This window comes from Notamacropus eugenii, chromosome 5, assembly GCF_028372415.1.
Source record: "Notamacropus eugenii isolate mMacEug1 chromosome 5, mMacEug1.pri_v2, whole genome shotgun sequence".
Taxonomy (NCBI): domain Eukaryota; kingdom Metazoa; phylum Chordata; class Mammalia; order Diprotodontia; family Macropodidae; genus Notamacropus; species Notamacropus eugenii.
This window is the reverse complement of record NC_092876.1, coordinates 7,131,717-7,153,328: the sequence shown is the minus strand read 5'-3', so window position 1 is coordinate 7,153,328 and position 21,612 is coordinate 7,131,717. Positions and strand designations below refer to the sequence as shown.

The 21,612-nt window shown below is 37.3% G+C and overlaps 2 pseudogenes; one reads left to right on the top strand and one right to left on the bottom strand.

Moving 5' to 3' along the window:
• Positions 1 to 930: 930 nt before the first annotated feature.
• Positions 931 to 5,570, top strand: LOC140507307 (vomeronasal type-1 receptor 1-like; annotated as a pseudogene).
• A 10,583-nt stretch (positions 5,571 to 16,153) lies between these two features.
• Positions 16,154 to 17,299, bottom strand: LOC140508249 (creatine kinase B-type pseudogene; annotated as a pseudogene).
• Between the last annotated feature and the right edge of the window lie 4,313 nt (positions 17,300 to 21,612).

Below are 21,612 nucleotides of genomic sequence, written 5' to 3'. Positions count from 1 at the left end.
GGACTTAGAGGCAGAGCATTACCTCTATCCCTACAGATAAAAGGGAGGCAGGGGGAATCCAAATCCTCTGTTTCCTGGCAATAGGGAAGGTCCTCCGCTTTCCCTCAGAATTCTACTGAGGTATTGTTTTTTCGGAGATCTTTTCTCCTAGTCCAAGTGTCCCATCTCAGCTACTGAAGAGTTGTCTTGATTAGTCTGCTTATTTCTAGTGCTCTTGTTTCCCTTTGTACACATACTGGGGGGTAGAATTTGGATTCCAAATCCCACTTTTATCCTATGTGTGTTCTTTTATTTCATAGATCCAAAAATCATAAGTTTTATGCAATATATTTGTTATTCTTCTTGATTGGTGGCTATGGAGTGAGAAGGGACCTGAGACAGAATCTACCCCAGCTCTCAAAAGGAGAAAATAAAAACAATATAAGTAGTCTCTGTCTACTTTGTATCTTTGAATTGGCTGCATCTGGAGCAGCTGTAAAATTTTCTAAAAGTTCACATTCCTTTTTCTGTCCTTGAACAATTATCGTACTCCTTCCCATTTATATTTATTTTACTTTCTAAATGCCAAATGCCAGGCTAAGATCATCCATTTTTCTAGTGGTTTCCTGTCCTTTGGTATTAATATTTGACCAAAATCTCTGTATGATGCTTTACCTTTGCTGTGTATCTTTCCCAGAAAAGACTGGATATTTGGTCTCAAATTCTACTTAACAGAAAGACAAATTCTTGAATGGGAGGTTCATTCTATAGTGAGTGGCACCCGAAGGTAGCTTCAAATAACCTTGTTTACTTAGTCTGTGAAATTATTTACTTCCAGTATTGAGATCAGATCAATAGTTGAGACTACCCCTGGTTTGTTCTGAAATCAAAGTTCAAATTTCCATAACACTTTAGAAATGTGATGCCTGCAATTTCTGAGTCCACAAAGAGATGAAAAATGGAACCAGCACATCGGAGGTGAGCTCCTTAGGTAAGGATTCTTACACCTGCCACATTTCCCTGCTTCAGCTCCAAACATTTTGTCCTCTGGATAAATAAGTACCATCTTCCCTTTTAAATCTCTATGTTTTCATGATGTTTTTTCTAGTATTTTAAGCCAAAATTATATTAAACTTGATTAGGATAAATTTATAGAACTCTGCGTGAATTGACTGGGAAACAATTATCATTTAGGAGGAAATTGTCTTCCATGTTACTGAGAGGGAGCCTAAGGATAAGTTTTCTTTTGAGGGTTTTGATTTTCTTTTCAAAAATCTTCCTATACTGGTGGCTCCAGTTTACATCAAGGATGAACTAGACTAATGTTAAGGTGACTTTTTCAGACAGAGACCCTGAGTATAAACTAGACCATCAGCAATCAAGAGAATAACCCCAGAACTGAGGATACATAAGATTTTACGGTGAAACAAGTTATGACCAGTCTGGATGACTCATTCAAGATTATCTATAAATATATTGATTTATTTTTATTATTTGTCTGAGGAATACCATGAATGGTTTCATTTAGCAATAAAAAAGATGTAGAGTCATCTGAATTTGATAAATTGATGTATTTACAGGGTTTTTACAATGAAGATGACCAATCAAAGAACTGAATTCTTCATTTGGACAGATCTTTTCTTTGAAGCAAATTTCTCTGTTCACTGTTATCTCTTTGTTTTTTTGTGTTTTCAAATTCCTATACTCCCGTTGGACATGGAAATTTAGGACCTTAATAAACTATTCTCTTCCAGAACGTGTAGGGAGAGTGAAAGAAATCAAAGCTGTGTATCTTTTTGCTTGTTTGTTTTTATTTAACACAGAATTATTCTGTTGGCAATATCTATTCAGATTGTATATAGGTAATTTTGACAGGTCTTCTTTTACCAGTACTCTGGTTGTCCAAAAGCAAAAAGAGAAACAATGTCAGCTCTTCTGACTAAATTTTAAAGATTTAAAAGGTTCTAATTATATTTTTTGTTCTTAATTGGGTCGTGAGGGAGACAGATACAGAAAGACAGAGAGAGAGAAAGAGAGACAGAGAAAGAAATAGAGAGAAAAATAAAACCTCATTCCCCTTCTCTAGAAATGTATGACAGTGAAAACTATAGTGACTCTTTTTGTAACTAAAGTGTTGTTTGTGTCATGTGATTTTCAAATTATAATTCTGAGTGTGTTTTGACTGCTTTTCATAAACTTACATATCTTAGTGTGTTTTTTAATTCAGAAGTGCTTCTTTGCAGAAGTTTTAAAAACCGAGACAGAGGATCACACACACACTCGTGTGTACAAGTATGTCACCAGATCTTTATCCATCTATCCACCTCGTCTTCCCTCCCATATTTCCTAATTTGATGGCTCAACTATATCAATATTTCTATAAGTATGGACATATTTACACACGTAACTTTGTAAGATTAATCCTGTTGTTTTCTATTTCAAAAACTCTAGTATTTCATAGGTAGTACTCCTCCCTTCTGAAATTGAGACATATGCAATTCTAATTTTTCAATATAAATTTGAAGATCAATGAACAAATTAAGCATATTTTCGGTATAATGGACAGACCAAAACTTTACACTCTGAGTCATCCTATGTTCCCCATCATATATAATTTAATAATAATGTTGAGTTAGATTGACAAGATTAGCTAATGAAACCATCCTCATCCTTAGAAAATAGTCACATCTTCCTTTCTTGGTGCCTTATAGAAAGAATGCACTGAAATTGTTTGCCTGGCCTCATTCCAATAAATGGGACTTTGGGGAGCTTATTTCAAGACATTGTGTAGCTGAGAGTGCTGTGCTAGTGGTAAAAATCTCCTAAATGGTTAAAGAATCAGTGGGACTAATGACTCAAGACTTGTTGAATCAAAATAGTTTCCATAACATACAGACATCCGTTTCTAGAAGTCAGCGAAGGAACTTCACTGTGAGTTTCTGAATGTAAACACTGGGCATTATTTCACCTGAACTGACAAGTATTCTGGGAGCACATATTAATTCTCTCTCTTGTTTTTGCACTTTACTGAACTTAGGCCCAAGAAAGGTAAAGTGACAGAAAGATCCACGAGAGACTTCTGAGTTTCCAAGTACACCAGCCGTCAATAACAGAGTCCTTGTGGTCAGGAACATCTCTGCAATAGTACTAGTAAGAGAGAGATTCTGTTTGTTATTACTTCTTGTTACACCTCAGGAAATCTCTTTTCTGACTGATCAATGAATTATAACGAATGGTTTATTCTACAGACCATAGCAACTGGAGACTAATGAGAATTTTAGAAAACTCCAACCCTTGAGAGTTACTCTTTGATAACTGAGAAGAGTTACTCTCTAGGGACTGCCTCTGTCAGTGTAAATGGGAAATTTCAGAATGAATTGTCTAAAATCTAGTTGATGGTGAGAAAAAATAGCACCACAACTATGCCTACTTTTATGAAACTTACTCTCTAATTTGAGTAGTTCCAAAAATTTAGAAAATAATGGGGAAAATCCTTTCTGCATGTTGTCATTTTTCCTGAGTCAAAAATTTTATAGCATGATTAGATTTGGATACAATCTTGGTATCATTTTCTTCAACCTCTTTATTTTAATGATGAGTAAGAAGAGGAAAACACATTGATTATATCCCCTACTCTTGGGGCTGTAATGAGGAAATGAAGTCTAGAATGATTGTTTCCATTGTATACCAGCACTAGCAGGTTATACAATAGAGACGTGAAACCAATTTGTTTTCACTCTGATACTATTCTATCTATAAGTGCTCCTCAACCAAGAAATGTACTTCCTCCACTGACTTCCCACATACGATTGTGATTTAATGCCCTTGATTTCTTCCTCTTTATGTTCCTCTTTGCCTTAAAATCCTGCATCAGTGCTTCCACACAAAAAATCTTTTCTGTTTCATTTTGAGTTATTTATTTTTCTTGTTTCTTTTCTATTGACATCATGAACAACAGCCAACAAAAATAGCACCACCAGAAATAAATAATATTGTTACACTTTTGCGGGCTTGGTAAACCAAATACTGACTCTCAGTTTTTGTGTTCCTTGTTTTTTCTTGATACACATACTTTGTTATAGGACTGTTGCTTTGGCTTTATTTTTTCTATAAAGTAGCCTAATAATTTTGTGAGTATTATTGCTTTCAATCATAAATTAGTCTAGGAACATCACCTATATAATGAAGACCTCTATAATCAGACAGTTTATATCATTGAAGACTTGTCATAAAAATTTTGGCATTCTGAATCTCTGAAAAAGTCAAATTCATTTGAATGGTAAAATTTCATGGAATATTTATTGGATAATTTTCATTTTTACTGTTTTCTAATCTCTCTCCTTTGAAAAGTTGGTCATTAGAGTTTCTTTTTGTTAAGTAAAAAATATTTTTTAAATAATTCATGTTGTTTTCTCAGTCACCTCTAGTTTTCATTCTAATTGCTTTTCCTTCCTTCCTTCCTTCCTTCCTTCCTTCCTTCCTTCCTTCCTTCCTTCCTTCCTTCCTTCCTTCCTTCCTTCCTTCCTTCTTTCCTCTCTCTTTCTCTTTGTCTCCTTCCCCCCTTTCGACTCTGAGAACAGTTCTACTCCAGTCAGTGAATTATGTTTCTTGACTTAGTTCTAGGTATTGTCTTCTGCGTGCAGACAGGAGCTGGTCTACTGGGAAACTTCTTCCTCCTTTGTCATTGTACCTCCATTTTCCTCAGTGGCAGCAGGCTGAAGCCCATAGATTCCATTTTTTTCCATCTGGCCTTGGGCAACACCATAGTACTTATTTCCAAAGGAGTTCCTCAGACAATGGCTGATTTGGGGTTGAACATTTTCCTGGATCATGTTGGGTGTAGACTTATGATTTTCATGCACCGAGTGGCCCGTAACTTTTCAGTCAGCATTACCTGCCTGCTGAGTGCTTTTCAGACTATCACCATTAATTCCTTTACCTGTGCCCTATGGTCAGAACTCAGAACTCATGCCTCAAAGTACATATTCCTGCTCTGTCTTTTCTGCTGGATCCTACACATACGTATAAATATCTTTATGTTTGTGAAAATGCAGAACTTTATGGAAAGTAGCAATAACACAAGGATATGGAACTTGGGATTCTGTTCATATTCTGTCCCAACCACGTTCAACAGCTCTTTATTTGTAATTGTGTATTTTATTCATGATTTCCTGTGTGTGGTATTTATGGTGATGGCCAGTGGCTATCTGGTACTTTTCCTGCAGAGGCACCATCACCGAGTCCAGCATATTCACAGGTCCAGCCTTTTGTTAAGAAGATCCCCTGAGATTAGAGCCACTTACACCATCTTGTTGTTGATAAGCGTTTATGTCTCCTTCTATTCAGTCAATTCTGTCTTGTCATTTTATCTCTTTCATTTTGAGAAATACTATGAGTGGTCGATGCCCACGTTAACTCTCTTGGCAGCAGGTTACCCAGCCATCAGCCCATTTGTGCTTATCAGCTCTGATTCTCCAGTTCTCCATTTCTTTTATTCCTTCTGGCAAAAGAAAAGATCCCAAGACTCTCTCTTTCCTGAATGTTCCACTGCACATCATTTTACTTTCACACTTACAAACAGATGCTTTTAAGAAGCTGATCAAAGGAGGTCTGCAATCAAAAGCATCACCAAATCGTAGGGTTTAGAAACTATAAGGAACGTTAATGATAGTTATAATCATCATACCAGCTTTTATATAAAGTTGTAAAGTGTGAAAAATAGTTTCTATAAAATTCATATTTAGCCTGTCCTGATGTTCATTTATTGTGAACCTCCCTGGCCATTCTGAATCCAAGCATTCTGGAGAACAATTTGGAACGATGCCCAAAGGTCTACACAAACTTACATATCCTTTGACCTAGCAGTACTGCATTCACTATCTTTACAACCATGAGAAAGAAGAACCAAAGCAAAACTAGAAAACAAAATAGAGAGAGGGAGAGAACGCAAAGTATGCTTGAGCTTCATTCCAACTTTGTAATTCTTTCTCTGGATGTATGTAGCATTTTCCATTATGAGTCCTTTGGAGTTTTCTTAGAATCTTGCATGGCTGAGAAGAGTCAAGTCTATCAAAGTTATTTATCACACAGTTGGGTTCTAAAAGTGCACAGTGTTCTAGTTCTGTTCCCCTCATTCAGCACAAGCCCATATAAGTCTTTCCTGGTTTCTCTGAAGTATGTTTGCTCATCATTTTTTATAGCACAATATCATTCTATTACATTCATATACTACAGCTTGTCCAACCATTCCAGTCTGGGACATTGTTATGGTATCACAGATCAATAAATCACCACTGTTCATAATAATGATGCATCTCAGAAGTTAGCCAGACTCCAACAGACTTAAGATACAGCAGCTGGCACCATTTGTAATCCCTTCTTCTTTACCTACCCTTGCAGGTAGACAGGATCATTGTTTTTGAGTATTCTGTCTCCTTTATTAGGGAATGAGGTTCTTGGTGCTTTACATTCTTCATATGAGATTCCAAATAAAAAAGGATTTAATCTAAAATATGGTATGAAGAATGGAAAGGAGAGAAGGAAATCAAAATGAAGTAGTTATACAAACATTGATCAGGTATGGAACAAGCAGTTTGAAAAATAAATCTTTAGCAATACAAATATTTAAACTGATGATAGTTCATACAGAGGCTAGTACTAAAGGTTTATTTGTTGGCTTTTGGTGAGGCAATGTGGATTAAGAGATTTGCCCAGAGTCACAAAGACAGTAAGTATTGTGTCTGAGGCCCAGTTTAAATTCAGGTCCTACTGACTCCAGGGCTGGTGTTCTGTCCACTATGACACCACTTAGCTGCCTGTATGCCTTTGTGAAGAATTCTCAGGGTGAAGTTAAGATGGCAGAGTAAAGGCAGACATTCTCTTGAGCTGTCCCCCAAACACTTTTAGCACCCGCAAAAAGACAGAGTGAAACAATTTTCCAGTCCAAGACAACTTAGAAGCTGGACAGGAAAGATCTTTTGCACAAGGGTACACCAATGCATAACAGGCCCTAGAAAACCAGGAATAGGCCTTGGGGCAATTGAATCAGTGACATCTGTGGCAGTTTCTAGACCTTTCAGGACAAAGATGCCAAAAACAAACTAGGACCGCAGGAAAAGTCTGTCAAGTCAGGGTGAGAATGAAACATAGTCCAGTGCAGGCTACTTCAGCACAATTCCTTCACCAGCCAACCAGAAGCAGGTCTTGGGAACCACCAAATCAGCAGAAGCAGTAACTGCTTCCAGAACTGTAAGCCCACAGACAATAAAGGATCAAATACTGGTCAGCAGGACATTATAGAGATCTCTTTCTTGTCACTCAAACAGGACTTGTTGCTTTCCCCGTACTCTGATCTGGTCCCAGACATGGCTGGCAGTCCTGATGAGAATGGGACTTATACATTTATACACAAAAAAATTGTGGCAAGATCTGCATGGGATTAAGACTGAGGTTCTCTGGAAACAACAGAGGAAGTGTCTAGATGGGATTAAGGAGTGACAAGTGAGGTAGTATCTGTGGACTGGAGTGGGCCAGTTGCTTTGGGCAGTGTCTCCAGTGTTCTAGGCTATTGCAATATATAGGAAAATTCAAGGACTGGGTTGCTTTCAAAGACATTGTCTTTTCAGTTTAGGGATTCATATCCCATCCCCTTCAGCCTTAGGTTGAGAAGAATCACTGGCACACCAGAGCTTGAGGCCATAGTGGAGCCATTCCAGGGCAGAAAAGAGTGCTTGTGGTCACTCATATACTCTTGGACCACAGCACAGGCCAAAGAGTAGTAAATTCCTCTCCTTAGATCTTACCACCTTGGAAAAACTTACCACCTCGAAAACTTATAACAGTTGCACAAAATCCCTGAAGCTTGGAACAGTGGGCCCTCCACCCTGGAAGCAGAGGCCTACTTTAGCAAAGAGTTAAAAATCAAGTAATAGGTTGGGAAAGTAAATAAATAGCAGAAAAAAATGTCACCACAAAAAGTTACTATGGTGGCAAGCAAGATGAAAATACACACTCAGAAGAAGATGAAGTCAAAGTCCCTACATCCAAAGCCTCCAAGAAAAAGATGAATTACTTTCAGGCCATAGAAGAGCCCAAAAAGGATATTAGAAATCAAGTAATAAAGCGGAGGAAAAATTGGAAAGAGAAATGAGAGTGATGCATGAAAATCACACACACACACACACATGCGCACGCGAACAACAGTTAACAGCTTGGCTAAGTAGGCACAAAAAATACTGAGGAAAATAACATCTGAAAAAGAAGACTAGACCAAATTGTAACAGAAGTACAGAAAGCCAATGAGGAGAACAGTGCCTTAAAAATCAGAATTGCACAAATGGAAAAAGAGTCACAAAATTCACTGAAGAATAAAACTCCTTAAAAACGTGGAATTGGCCAAATGGAAAATGAGTTACAAAAAACTAATTGAAGAGAATAATTCTTTAAAAATTAGAATGGAGTAAATGAAAGTCAATAACTTCATGAGAAATCAAGCAACAATAAAGCAAAACCAAAAGAATGAAAAAAGACAATTTGCAATAACTTCTTGGGGAAAAAATACTGACCTGAAAAATATATCCAGGAGAGATAATTTTTTCTCCTTTTTTAAAGTTTTCAACATTCATTTCACAAAATTTTGAGTTCCAAATTTTCTCCTCATATCTCTCTTCCCCCCCACCCCCAAACACCTTGCATTCTGATTACCCCTTCCACCAATATATCCTCCCTTCTAACCCCCCTCCCTTCCCTTATCCCCATCTCCTCTCTTGTCCTGTAGGGCAAGATGAATTTCTATACTCCATTACCTGTATTTCTTATTTCCCAGTTGTACCCAAGACAATTCTCAACATTTATTCCTAAAACTTTGAGTTGCACTTGTCCCCTTCTCCCCCACTTTACTCTGGTGTAAGATAGATTTTCCTACCAAGTTGAGTTAGCATGTTATTCCCTCCTTAAGCCAAATGTGTAGAGAATAAGCTTCACTTCTTCCTGTCACCTCCTCCTTTTTATCTCCCATTGAAAAAGCTTTTGCTTATCTGTTTTATGAGACATAATTTGTCCCATTCCATTTTTCACTTTCCCCTCCCAATATCTTCCTCTTTCACCCCTTAATTTTATTTTGTTAGATATGATCCCTTCATATTCAACTTATCCTGTGCTCTCTGTCTCTCTGTCTGTCTGTCTCTCTCTCTCTCCCTCTCTTTCTTTCACTATGTGTGTGTGTGTTTACAATCCCTCCAACTCCCCAGAAACTGAGAAAAGTTTCAAGAGTTACAAATATTATCTTTCCATGTAGGAATGTAAACAGTTCAACTTTAGTAAGTCCCTTATGACTTCTCTCTTTCCTGTTAACCTTTTCTTGCTTCTCTTGATTCTTGTGTTTAAAAGTCAAATTTTCTTTTCAGCTCTGGTCTTTTCATTAAGAATGCATCAAAGTCCTCTATTTCATTGAATGGCCATTTTCCCCCTGAATTATTACACTCAGTTTTGCTGGGTAAGTGATTCTTGGTTTTAATTCTAGTTCTTTTGACCTGTGGAATATCATATTCCAAACCCTTCAATCCCTTAATGTTCAAGCTGTCAGATTCTGTGTTATCCTGATTGTATTTCCACAATACGCAAATTGTTTCTTTCTGGTTGCTTGCCACATTTTCTCCTTGACCTAGGAACTCTGAAATTTGGCTACAATATTCCTAGGAGTTTCTCTTTTCGGATCTCTTTCAGCAGGTGATCAGTGGATTCTTTCAATATTATTTTGCCCTCTGGTTGTAGAATATCAAGGCAGTTTTCCTGGAAAATTTCATGAAAGATGATGTCTAGGCTCTTTTTTTGATCATGGCTTTCAGGCAGTCCCATAATTTTTAAATTGTCTCTCCTAGGTCTATTTTTCAGGTCAGTTGTTTTTTCAGTGAGATATTTCACATTATCTTCCATTCTATCATTCTTCTGGTTTCATTTTGTAATTTCTTGGTTTATCAAAAAATCATTAGCTTTCACCTATTCCATTTTTGAACCTTCTTTTCCATTTGACTAATTCTGCTTTTTTTAAGGATTAATTGTCTTTTCATTCAAATAAGGGTAACAGAGACAGAAGAAATAGCTAGGCCATATGTTCATTAGACATATGGTGGACTGAGTGAATGCCTAGGGGCTCAAGGTTTCTCTTTTCACCTGGAGGATTACAAAATTTTGTTCCTCAACCACTACTAGGAAAAAGAGAAAGTAATTTGGCCATTTATGTCTTTTTGTATGCACATTAAGTTCTAGCTCAGAAGCCATGTTTTTGGAGGGGTCTACATATATATTATTATTAAACACATTTTCACATTGGTCATGTTGCCTAAGAGAATTAAAAGGAATGGGAGAAACCATGATAAAAACCAAATCAAAACGTAACAGAAGAGAAAATTGCCAGCTTCATTCTACATTCTGATTCTTTAGTTCTTTCTCTGGATGTGGATGGCATTTTGTGTCATGAGTCCTTTGGAAATGTTTTAGGTCCTTGCATTGTTGTGAAGGGCTAAGTTTATCAGAAAGAGTCCTCATACACTGTGGCTGTTAATGTGTATAATATTCTCCTGGTTTTGCTCACTTCACTCAGCATCAGTTCAGATTAGTCTTTCCAGCCTCTCTGAAGTCTTCCTGTTCATCATTTCTTTTTTTTCACTCTCAATAATACATATCTTCCCAGTGCTGTGGCCCAGGCTGGGCTGTACTCTGCTCCACGTCCAGTGTGACAGACCTTTCCCTTCAGCCTTCCAGGTCACCCTGGGCTAGAAATGTCCTCCACTACGTCGTTCTGTGCCTTCTGCTATTCTCGAATTTGTTGAGAGTCATTCTTTACAGATATTTTATGGGCTGTGGGAAAGAGCTAGAGTATGTGCATCTTTCTACTCTGTCGTCTTGGTTCTTCTCCCCTCCAGGAGAGATAATTTAAAAATAACTAAACTATCTGAAATCCATGATAAAAAAGAGTCTAGACATCATCTTTGAAGAAATTATCAAGGAAAACTGCCCTGATATTGTGTCAGTGAGTAAAATATAAATTGAAAGAATCCATCACTAACTTCTAGAAAGGCATCTCAAAATGAAAACTCTCAGGGATATCATAGCCGCATTTCAGACATCCTAGGTCATCCTAGGCCAAGAAGAAAATATTGCAAGCAGATAGAAAGAAACAATTCAAATATCTTGGAGTCACAGTCAGAATAACACAAGGTTGGGCAGCTTCAACATTTAAGGACTGGAGGGCTTGGAAGATGATATTCCAGAGGGAAAAAGAATTAGGATTACAATCAAGAATCACCTACCCAACAAAAGTGAACGTAATCCTTCAGGGGAGAATGAACATTTAAATAGAGGATTTTCAAGCATTTTTGCTGACAAAAATTTGACTTTCAAATACAAAAACAAGAGCAGCATAAAAAGCTAAATGGGAATTGGAAATCATAAGGGACATAATATGGTTAAACTGTTTATTTTCCTACATGGGAAGATATTAAATGAAAAAAATGATAAAAGTCACCAAAGTTCTTTTTTTTTATTGGCTTCTGTGAGTGATGTAGAGACAATGGATTTTATGGAATTTAATTCGCGAGTTAATATATGTGTAAAAGGGTGTGACACGGACAGACAAGTAATTTAGAATGATCATTTTAAAAATTGGGTAGAAAATGCATAGGAATACAGAGAGTATTGAGACAGGGAGACTAACCCACAGCCTAATGCAATAGTCCCAGTATGAGATTTTTAGAGCAAAAACCAAGGTGGTGGAAATGTCAGTTGAATGAAGGGAGTAAATATAAGAAATAATTCAAAGCATATATGAGAAGAATGGGTAGAAGATTTGATAAGGGAGTGAGAGTGAGTGAGGATTTAAGGACAGAGCCTAAATTTGAACCTATGATATTGAAGAGTCATACATAACTGTTACTCCTACCAAATAAAATGATGATTTGGTGTACAAGAGTAACAAAGGGCTTGTTCAGATGAATAGATAATAGAGACTCAGCTGTGAAAAACATATTTAACGTCAAGGATTATCTAGGCAATTTTTGAGGCATTCCATAGCATTGCTAAGAGGAAGGAGGGAATGCTTCGCAATGATGCTTTCTCCTGACATAGGACTTACGATTAAACCATTCCAGGGTATTCCATTGTGACCTCAGAAAGATCACATAGCACTTGGGAATAAAGATGCAGTCCAGTAAGCCAGCACTAGAACTCAAGATGGAGACTTCCACAGCTACCATAGTTTTCCCCTTGATACTCTGGTACGTGGGGAGGAAGAAGACCCAGACACTGCAGAATACCAGCATGCTGAAGGTGATAAACTTGGCTTCGTTGAAAGTATAAGGCAAATTTCTAGCCACAAATGCCACAGTGAAGCTCCCCAAAGCCAGCAATCCCATGTAGCCAAAGACAAAGTAGAATACAATGAGAGAGCCCTCATTACACTAAAGTATAATGTGCTGAGGGTCACAGTGCAGGTCTGCATCTGGGAATGGGGGAGAAACCAACCACAAGATACTACAGAGAATCACTTGAATCAGACAGCTGATCAGAATAATAGAAATGGGTGCTCTGGAACCCACCCATTTTCGATTCCTGCTCCCTGGTCTTGTGACCTTGAAAGCTAGAACTATCATGATTGTTTTAGCCAAAATAGAGGTGATGGCCATTATGAATGTGATTCCAAATATTGTCTGTTGAAGAAGACATGTGACTGAGGTAGGCTTACCAATGAATAACAACCAAGACAGAAAACATTGGCTTAGAGAGAGGAGCAAGATGTAGCTGAGAGTTTGATTATTGGCTTTCACTATTGGAGTGTTCTGAGGCTTCGCAAAGATTCTAATGACCATAAATGTTGGGAGACAGAAGACCAGAGCTGTGAAGGACAGAGTCATACCCAGAGGATCCTCATAGACCAGATGGGTCACCACCTTGGGGAGGCATTTTCTCCTTGTTAGGATATTCATCTTCAGGGCATGTGATGTACTGGTCCACATCTAAAGAGAATAAAAGCATTCTCAATATTTCAAGTTCAGTCAGTCTTCATTATCTCTGGAACAGGGTAATAGAATTTCTCATACTGGACTTCTTGAATACAAAAAGACCCCCATGATCCTCTCCAATTCTAAGAAATTACACCACACTTTCACACACTGAGTATCTCCAATATGTTATCACTAATAGTTCAGATACTTTTGTCCTTCTAGTTCTTAAAGAGCTCAGTTTTTAAAGTATTCTCACAGATAAATTATTTCATGGCTATGATAACAATAATATCTCTTGAAATAATCATGTTATGAGGTCACACAGTCAATAAGCATTTATTAAATACTTACCTGGAAGGCACTGTGATAAGGACTAGGTTCACATATACTATCAAACGAATAGCGATAATTCTCTTCATGGAATTATATTCTAATGACGAAACAGAACACACAAAATGGAGTTGACAGTAGACGTTGATGTAGGAACAAAATAAAGGGAACAGGGTACCCTTGTTGGAGTCAGAAGCCTAACTGAGAGGGTAGTGAAGAATGTATTCTTTGGCTACAAGTGAAGGACCTGAAAGCAATTCACAGATGGGAGTAGGTGGCTAGAAAGCAGGAGGATTTTCCAGGGCCAAAACAAACAAGAAAATATACGAAACACAGATGGGGGGGGGGGGGGGAATTTTAGTATTAGAAGATTCCTTAGAAGAAATGTAGGAAATATAGATAAATGTATATAGTGAGGATTTGCTACAAGTAGGCTGTATCACAAGGTTGCTTCCAATACCTTTCTGTGGATCATCACCCCATTAATGACACGTCTCTTAAACATTATGTTGAGACTATGTAAGATATCTAGGTCACAGGACCATCAAGAGGGAGAATTAGATATGCTAGCTCTTTAAAATTTCTTAAAAATAATAGTTATGTACAAATGGTAGTTATTTACTCTCTTTTCCTGGTGTAAGACATGCCTGAGAGACATGAACGTCTCCTGAATGCGACATAAACAGAATAATAAGTAACTGGAAATGTTGAACAAAATAAAGAAAAATACAATACAACACAGTTATTAATGATTTTCTTAGTCAATGTGCACCCCAAAAAGGATTTGTTTCCATTTCAATTGGAAACCACTGGTCTAAATCATCACAGATCTTAGCAAAATTGCAATCTGATTATTGAAAAATAAAGAAAAGTAATGCATTATGCCTAAAATGTTTGCTCAGAAACTCCTCCCTGACTTAGACTCCCATTAGATTAGGGATACAAAATGGGACACAGAGACTTTTGCTTTGGTATCCACTCAGCAATTGCCTATGAGCTTCAAGTCTCTGACAGTTAACTCCTATCTCTAACCTCTGTCCATATTTTAATAATATTATTATTTAATTTTTAATTTATTAAATTTAATATTAATGTTACATTAAACAACATTAATGTTTAATAATAACAGTAATGATAAATAGTATTCAATAATTATATTTATTTAATACTGTTTACTTATTTTTAATGTACTTTTCTTTAAAAATATAATTCCAAATTTTTTCTTGCTCTTTCACCAGTGCTCCTGTTGAATCTGGAACAGGAACCAGGTCCCTATTTTGTCATGAATAGTGCTTTTCTCTACCTTGCAAATGTGTCTAGGGTCCCAGATTTCTTTCTACTGAGCAAAAGCACTCCTCTCCACCCTGAAAATGTGACCCAGAACTGCAGGTGGGTGATGGAGTTACCAGTCTTTGCCAGCTATATCCAGGACTAGGAAAGGATCCCATATTATCTCCAGCTACTTGTCTGACTCTCTTACCATTTCTGGGCTAAGATTTTCTGAAGACGCTGCTAATACCATTGCCACCACTGCCTGAATGCCCTCTGAGCTGCCTCCCCCCTCCCGCCAAGTGTTAAGTAACTTTTTCTGCCAAAACCTTAAGTTTTTTTTAGGAAGAATAACGTCACCCTGAGGTTTTGTTGGCTATGTCACTATAAAATTTGATTTGAAATGTAATTTGAAAGTTGTTTGGAGGAGAAGGTTGAGAGAGTTCAGCTAGGTTGCTGCTTATTAATCAATCATTTTGGCTCTACCCCTGAACTCATCACTTCATGTTTTTGAAGTGGTAAACCATAGAACTCACCTCTCTGCCTTCTCAACTCCACAGTCACCAATGCACAAACCCTGAGGAGAGGAAGTTGAGTTACAAGACAGCAAAGATTTTCTCTGTCTGGGATGGTAGGATCCTTACTCTCATGGAGCAGGGTTCATCAAGGGAAATAAAGAAAAGAGGGAACTCTGATAGAGAAACAGCCTCTGGTTTTTTTGCACGTATAGTGGCCTGACGACCTGAAAGTTGCATCCATAGACTTGAAAGAAAGGGAATTCACCTGGGTCAAGTTCTGTTCTCCCCTTCCCTAAAGTTCCTTAGGGCAGAGACTGAGGCTGGTGAAAAATGAATTTCCTAATCTTAGAGGAGAAAATCAGGTTAAGATCCAATCCTTAGGTGATTCACAAGAAAATGGGAGTCACAAAGTGAGTGATAAGAGAATATGAGAAGAACAGCCTGAATCAACCAAAAATCTCAGGAAGAAGAAAACTCCATTAACGTCCTGGAGTATAAGCATATAAAATTATAGAAAAACACATGAAAGCTAAAGAAAGATGATATCCACGTAAACTAAATGAGTTGAATACGACAAAATAAATGTTGCAAGAAAAATATATTAATCAATATCTCATGAGCCAGAGGACACTGACTTTTTGAGAAAACAATAACCACAGCAAGATGTTTTTAAATCAAGGGAAAGATAAGAATCATGAAAGTAGAATTTATTTTCTTAATGACTGAAGTAATTGGAAGTATAGAAAAGTATGAATGTGACATATTTCTTTTTTTGTTTTGTTTTCGTTTTGATTTTGGGTTTTTTTTGTTGGGTTTTTTTTTTTTTTTTTGCCCTGAGACCTGGCTCAGGCCAAAACAATAGTTTTATTATTTCAGCATTTGGCAACATCTCACCCATCAAAAATAAAACTCTAACGCCGAAGGATGGAAGGAAGACTTCTCTACGGCATGATTAGGTAGGCTGCATCCAGAACCCCCTAGGGTGCCACAAGCAGGAAGGATGGTGGTTATTCATTCATCCAATAAATTAGGAAGCGAAGAATTCACGGGGCCAACTGTTCATTTCTGGGCTGGCATAAGGTCATCAATGGACTGGCCATGCTCCAAATGCTTCTCCATCTCAATGAGCACCTTCACACCATCCACCACCATCTGCACCAACTCTACCTCTGAGAAGCCCGGTTGGTCAGCATTGGAGATGTCAAAGACACCACCCACAGCTATTGAGTCCACACCCCCTGTCCCCCTCTTCTGTAGTCTCAGTTTCTTCAGAACCTCACCAAACTTCTTATGCTTGCCCAGGTGGGGAAGAGTGATGTGGACACCTGCACGTAGGCCTGTGCTCAGGTTGGAGGGGCATGTCAAGATGTAGCCCAGGTGAGGATTCCAAATGAACCTGTAGTTCTTGGTCTTAAAAAGGGTTTCAGTCTGGGTAAGCCCTGTGCGGAAACGTGTGAACACCTCCTTCATGTTACCTCCCTTCTGCATGGAGATGACCCTTAGGTGATCTTCCTTATTGGTCCACACCAGAAAGGTCTTGTTGTCATAGTGCCAAATGCCCCTTCCATCGGGCCAGTCTCGGGCCATGCCAGAAGCCAAGAGGAGTAAGGAGACAGGCTTGTTGAAGAGGAAGTGGTCATCAATCAACTGCTGTTCCTGCTCAGTCATGTTCTTCAAAGCATAATACTTCCCATTCAAGTCACCTTCCAGGCTGGCCAGAGCTTCCACAGACAGCTTCTCTATGGCATGGTGCTAGCCCCAGCTATAGTGTGGAGGCAGGCAGAATCCTCGGATGCTCCAGCCAGTTCGAACATGAGAACTCAGAACATAGTTTGGATACAGATCATCACCACCCTGCAGATTGTCAGGGTTAAGATCAGTCTCATGCTCACTCATCAGAAGGCTTGTAGCCTCTATGTCTGTCCTCAATAATGGGATCAAACAGTTCCTTGAACACTTTGTAGCTTTCTTCATCTCCAGCCACACAGCCCACAGTCATGATGAATGGGTGCCCTGGGCTGTTCACACCAGTTTGGATGACATTATCCTGGGTGAAATCGCTTGATGTAGCCTTATCTCGGAGTTTTCATAGAGCTCAGGCGTCAGCACCTTAGTTATGTGGTTGCTGTGCGAGAAGAGGTCGGGACATTCCTCCTCAGCGGGGTAGCGGGACTTCAGCATGTTGTGGCTATTGGAGAATGGCATGATGGCCAGAGGCGAGGAGGCTCTGGGGGACACAGAGATTGAGCTGGTTGCGAGGATGCTGCTCCTACGGCGGCAGCTGAGCAGGGATCCCAGGTCACCTAAGCTCGAGCTCAGTCACTGAGAATGTGACATATTTCACTCAAAACCCCAAATGGAAAAAAAAAATGATCAGACAAACAAATATAGACAATTAAGGACCTTTGTAGGGAATGAAATAATTTTAACAGAAAACAGTCTCTACATAATCAAAAGATATCTATTTCAAAAGTAAAATATGGACATCCAGATAAAGAACTATGGAGTTGGAACACACAGCAAAGCAGATTATTTTCCCTTTTGTTATGTTTTGTTTTGTTGTTGTTGTTTTTCTCATGGTTTCTCCCATTCGTTTAATTCTTATATGCAACATGACTAATGTGAAAATGTGTAAAATAAGAAGGTATATGTAGATTGAATATGAAATTGCATACCATCTTTAGAAGGGAATGGAGAGGGAGGGGGAGAAAATTTGAAAGCTGAAGTGATTGTTGAAAAGAAAACAATAAATTTGGGGGGAAAGAAAAAAATAAAATGAAAATGTGGAAATGCAATTTTTGAAGATAGGTCTCCCAGAAGAATATGACAGACCCCAAACTGAATACCATAATAAATTATGAAGTGTGTCAGAAAGCAGAAAACAAACTGAAAATCGAAAGGATCCAAAACCAGCAATAAAACATTAAAAGTTGCAAACTGAAGATTAAATAGTGGTTAAATTTTAAAATTCTCATGCCAATCAGCATATTCAAGAATCAGCAAGGAGAAAGACCTTCAAATGGAAATGAAAGGGGCTATACAAATATTGGATAGTGAGAACTTTTATTAAACACTCTAATATATTTTTAACGTCTTTTGAGTGTCACCTCATTGCTATTTTCTGTAATTTGTGTGCAAAATCTTTTCCTGAAGAGAATATTTTCAATATTATCATTATATAATATAAAATTATGTAATGTAATATAATATATCATATTATCACATAATATCATACTATGATACAATATGACATGACACAGTACAACACAACACAACACAAACAATACAATACAGTGCAATACAATACAATATAATACATTATAATGTACTGTAATGCAATGTAATGTAATATAATACAATACAACATAATGTAATTTGATATATTTATTTTTATATAATATATATGTATTATAAATATATAAATGTGTTATACATTTATAGTATAAATAGATGATATTTATATTATGATTATATTACATTACTTTATGTTACATTATACTATATTGTTATGTTATATCATGTTATATTATGTCATATCATATAGTAACATATATTACTTTTATTACATTACACTATATGAAATTATATGATATTACATATTATATTACATCATATATTATATCATATCAAATCACATCACATTACATTATATTACATTACATTATATTATATCATATCATATCATATCATATTGTAACAATTTTCAGTAGCATCACCACCTTCACCATTCTCCTCCTTCTACTTTTCCTTCCCTTCCACCTCCCCCTATCAACATTATTATCATCATGGTAAATTGGAAAGAAAATGATCATGAGAAAGAGAAGAGTAAAGTCAAAACACGCAATAAAAGATTCAATAATTTCTTATCATGTGCTAAACCTTCTATCAGTTATATCTCCTGAAATAATTGCTAAATATAAGACTGTTTCATAAAAAAAAAAAACAAAAGAAAGAGCACAAGTACTTTTAATTTCCTAAAGAATGTGGAGACTAGAAAAGGGATAAATAATCCAACCTACCATGAATCAGCAAATAAAACATCAGAAAGAAGCAGAAATCAGGAAGAAAATACAGGGAAAATATGTTTGTTTGTTTTTTAGCAAAATAAACGTCTGAAAAACAAATAACGAGTTAAAGGAAATAAGAATTATTTGGATTTTACTTAAACATTAACAGAATAAGTTAAAGAAAGGGTGGAAATTTGGATAATTTAATAAATGGGAGAAAAACAAATGAATTAATGCACAAAGCACCAAATTGTTGAAAAGAGTGAAAAAATAGGTGTTTGAAAAGGAATGGAAGGAAGACTATGGGGTCAAGGTTGCCTCAACTTATTTGAGCAAACATCACTGAGAGACCAAATTACAGTTTTTAAAGAACAGCACCAAAAGAGAAAGAAATCCTAATTCTTGGAAGAGTGTTGTCCCTGCAATCAGGAGGATTTGAGTTGAAATCTACCTACAAATTCTTAGTAGCTGTATGATCAGAGCAAGTCACTTAACCCTGTTTACCTTAGTTTTCTCATGCATAAAATGAGCTGAAAAAGGAAAGAGCAAACCACTTCAGTACTTTTTTTCCCAATAAAACCCCAGTGGGGAGGACAGAGCCAAGATGGCAGAGTACCACAGATTTTCTAGAACACTGTCCCCAAGACCAGACAAGTACCTGTAAAAAATTACTCTAAGCAAATTCTGGAGCTGCAGAACCCACAGAATGATAGTATGAAGCAAATCTCCAGTCCAAGACAGCCTAGAAGGTCGCTAAGAAGAATCTATCATGCTGTGCTGGGAACACAGCACAGTCCAGTGTGGGCCAAGCTGGCAGAGAGGGGACATGAGCAGGCCTCTGCGGAAATGAATCTCTCACACCTGTAGTGGTTTCCAGACTTCACGACCCTAAAATGCTGAGGATAAATTGGAATGTCAATGGAAAAAACCTGTGAGACCAGTATGGGAGAGGGGAGCATTCTAGCCCCAGACCCAGGGCTTCAGAGGGAGAAAGGGACGGAGGAACATGCAGCAGCCACAGCAGCAGCAGGAGCAGCTGCAGCCACTGTTTCTGTAGCTCTAGGCCAACACATTGTGAGGGGATTGAGTGGCCGACAATACACTCTCCACTCGCACTGGAAGCAGAGAATACCATGACAAAGAGTTCAAAAGTCAAGTAAATGGCTGGAGAAATGAGCAAAAACCAGAAAAAAAAATCAGAAGATAGAATCTTACTTTGATGACAAGGAAGACCAAAACATGCAAACAGAAGACAACAAAGTCAAAACACCTCCATCCAAAACCTCCAAGAAAAAATATGAATTGGTCTCAGGCCATGGAAGACCTCAGAAAGGGTTTGAAAATAAAATAAGTAAAGCAAAAATTGGGAAGAGAAATGAGAGTGATGCAAGAAAACCATGAAAAACTATTCAACTGCTTGCTAAAGGAGGTTAAAAAATGCTGAAGAAAATGACACTTTAAAAAATTGACTGACCCAGATGGCAACAGAGATCCAAAACTCCAATGAAGAAAAGACTTGCAAAACAGAATTGGCCATAGGGAAAAGGAAGTCCGAAAGCTAATTGAAGAAAATAATACATTAAAGATTACAATGGAGCAAATGGAAGCTAATTCCTTTATGAAAAATCAAGAAACTATAAAACAAAACCAAAGGAATGCAAAAAATAGCAATGTGAAATATCTCATTGGAAAAACAACTGACCTGGAAAATAGATTCAGGAAAGACAATCATCTTTGAAGAAATTATCAAGATAAACTTCCCTGATATTCTAGAACCAGAGAGTAAAATAGAAATGGCAAGAATCCACCATACACCTCTTTAAAGAGGTACAAAAATGAAAACTCCTAGGAATATTATAGCCAAATTCCAGAACTCCCAGATCAAGGAGAAAATATTGCAAGCAGCCAGAAAGAAACAATTTGAGTATTGTGGAAATACAATCAGCATAACACGCGATCTAGCAGATTGTATCTTAAGGCATCACAGGGCTTGGAACATGATATTCCAGAAGTCAGAGGAGCTAGGATTAAAAGCAAGAATCATCTACCCACTAAAACTGAGTATAATACCTCAGGGAGAAAAAATGGTCATTCAGAGAAATAAGAAGCTTTCAAGAATTCTTGATAAAAATGCCAGAGTTGAATAGAAAATTTGACTTTCAAACACAAGAATCAAGAGAAGCATGAAAAGGTAAACAGGAAAGAGAAATCATAAAGGATTTACTAAAGTTGAACTGTTTACATTCCTACATAGAAAGATAATATTCGTAATTCTTGAGACTTTTCTCAGTATTTTAGTAGTTTAGGGATTATATACATATAGATAAAGGGCACAGGGTGAGTTGAATAGGAAGAGATAATATCTAGAAAGATAAAATTAAGAACTGAGAAAGGAATATATTGGGAGGAGAAAGGGAGAAATAGAATGGAGCAAATTATGTCTCATATAAAAGAGGCAAGTAAAAGCTTTTTCAGTGAAGAAGAGGAAGGAGGTTAGAAGCAAAAAGTGAA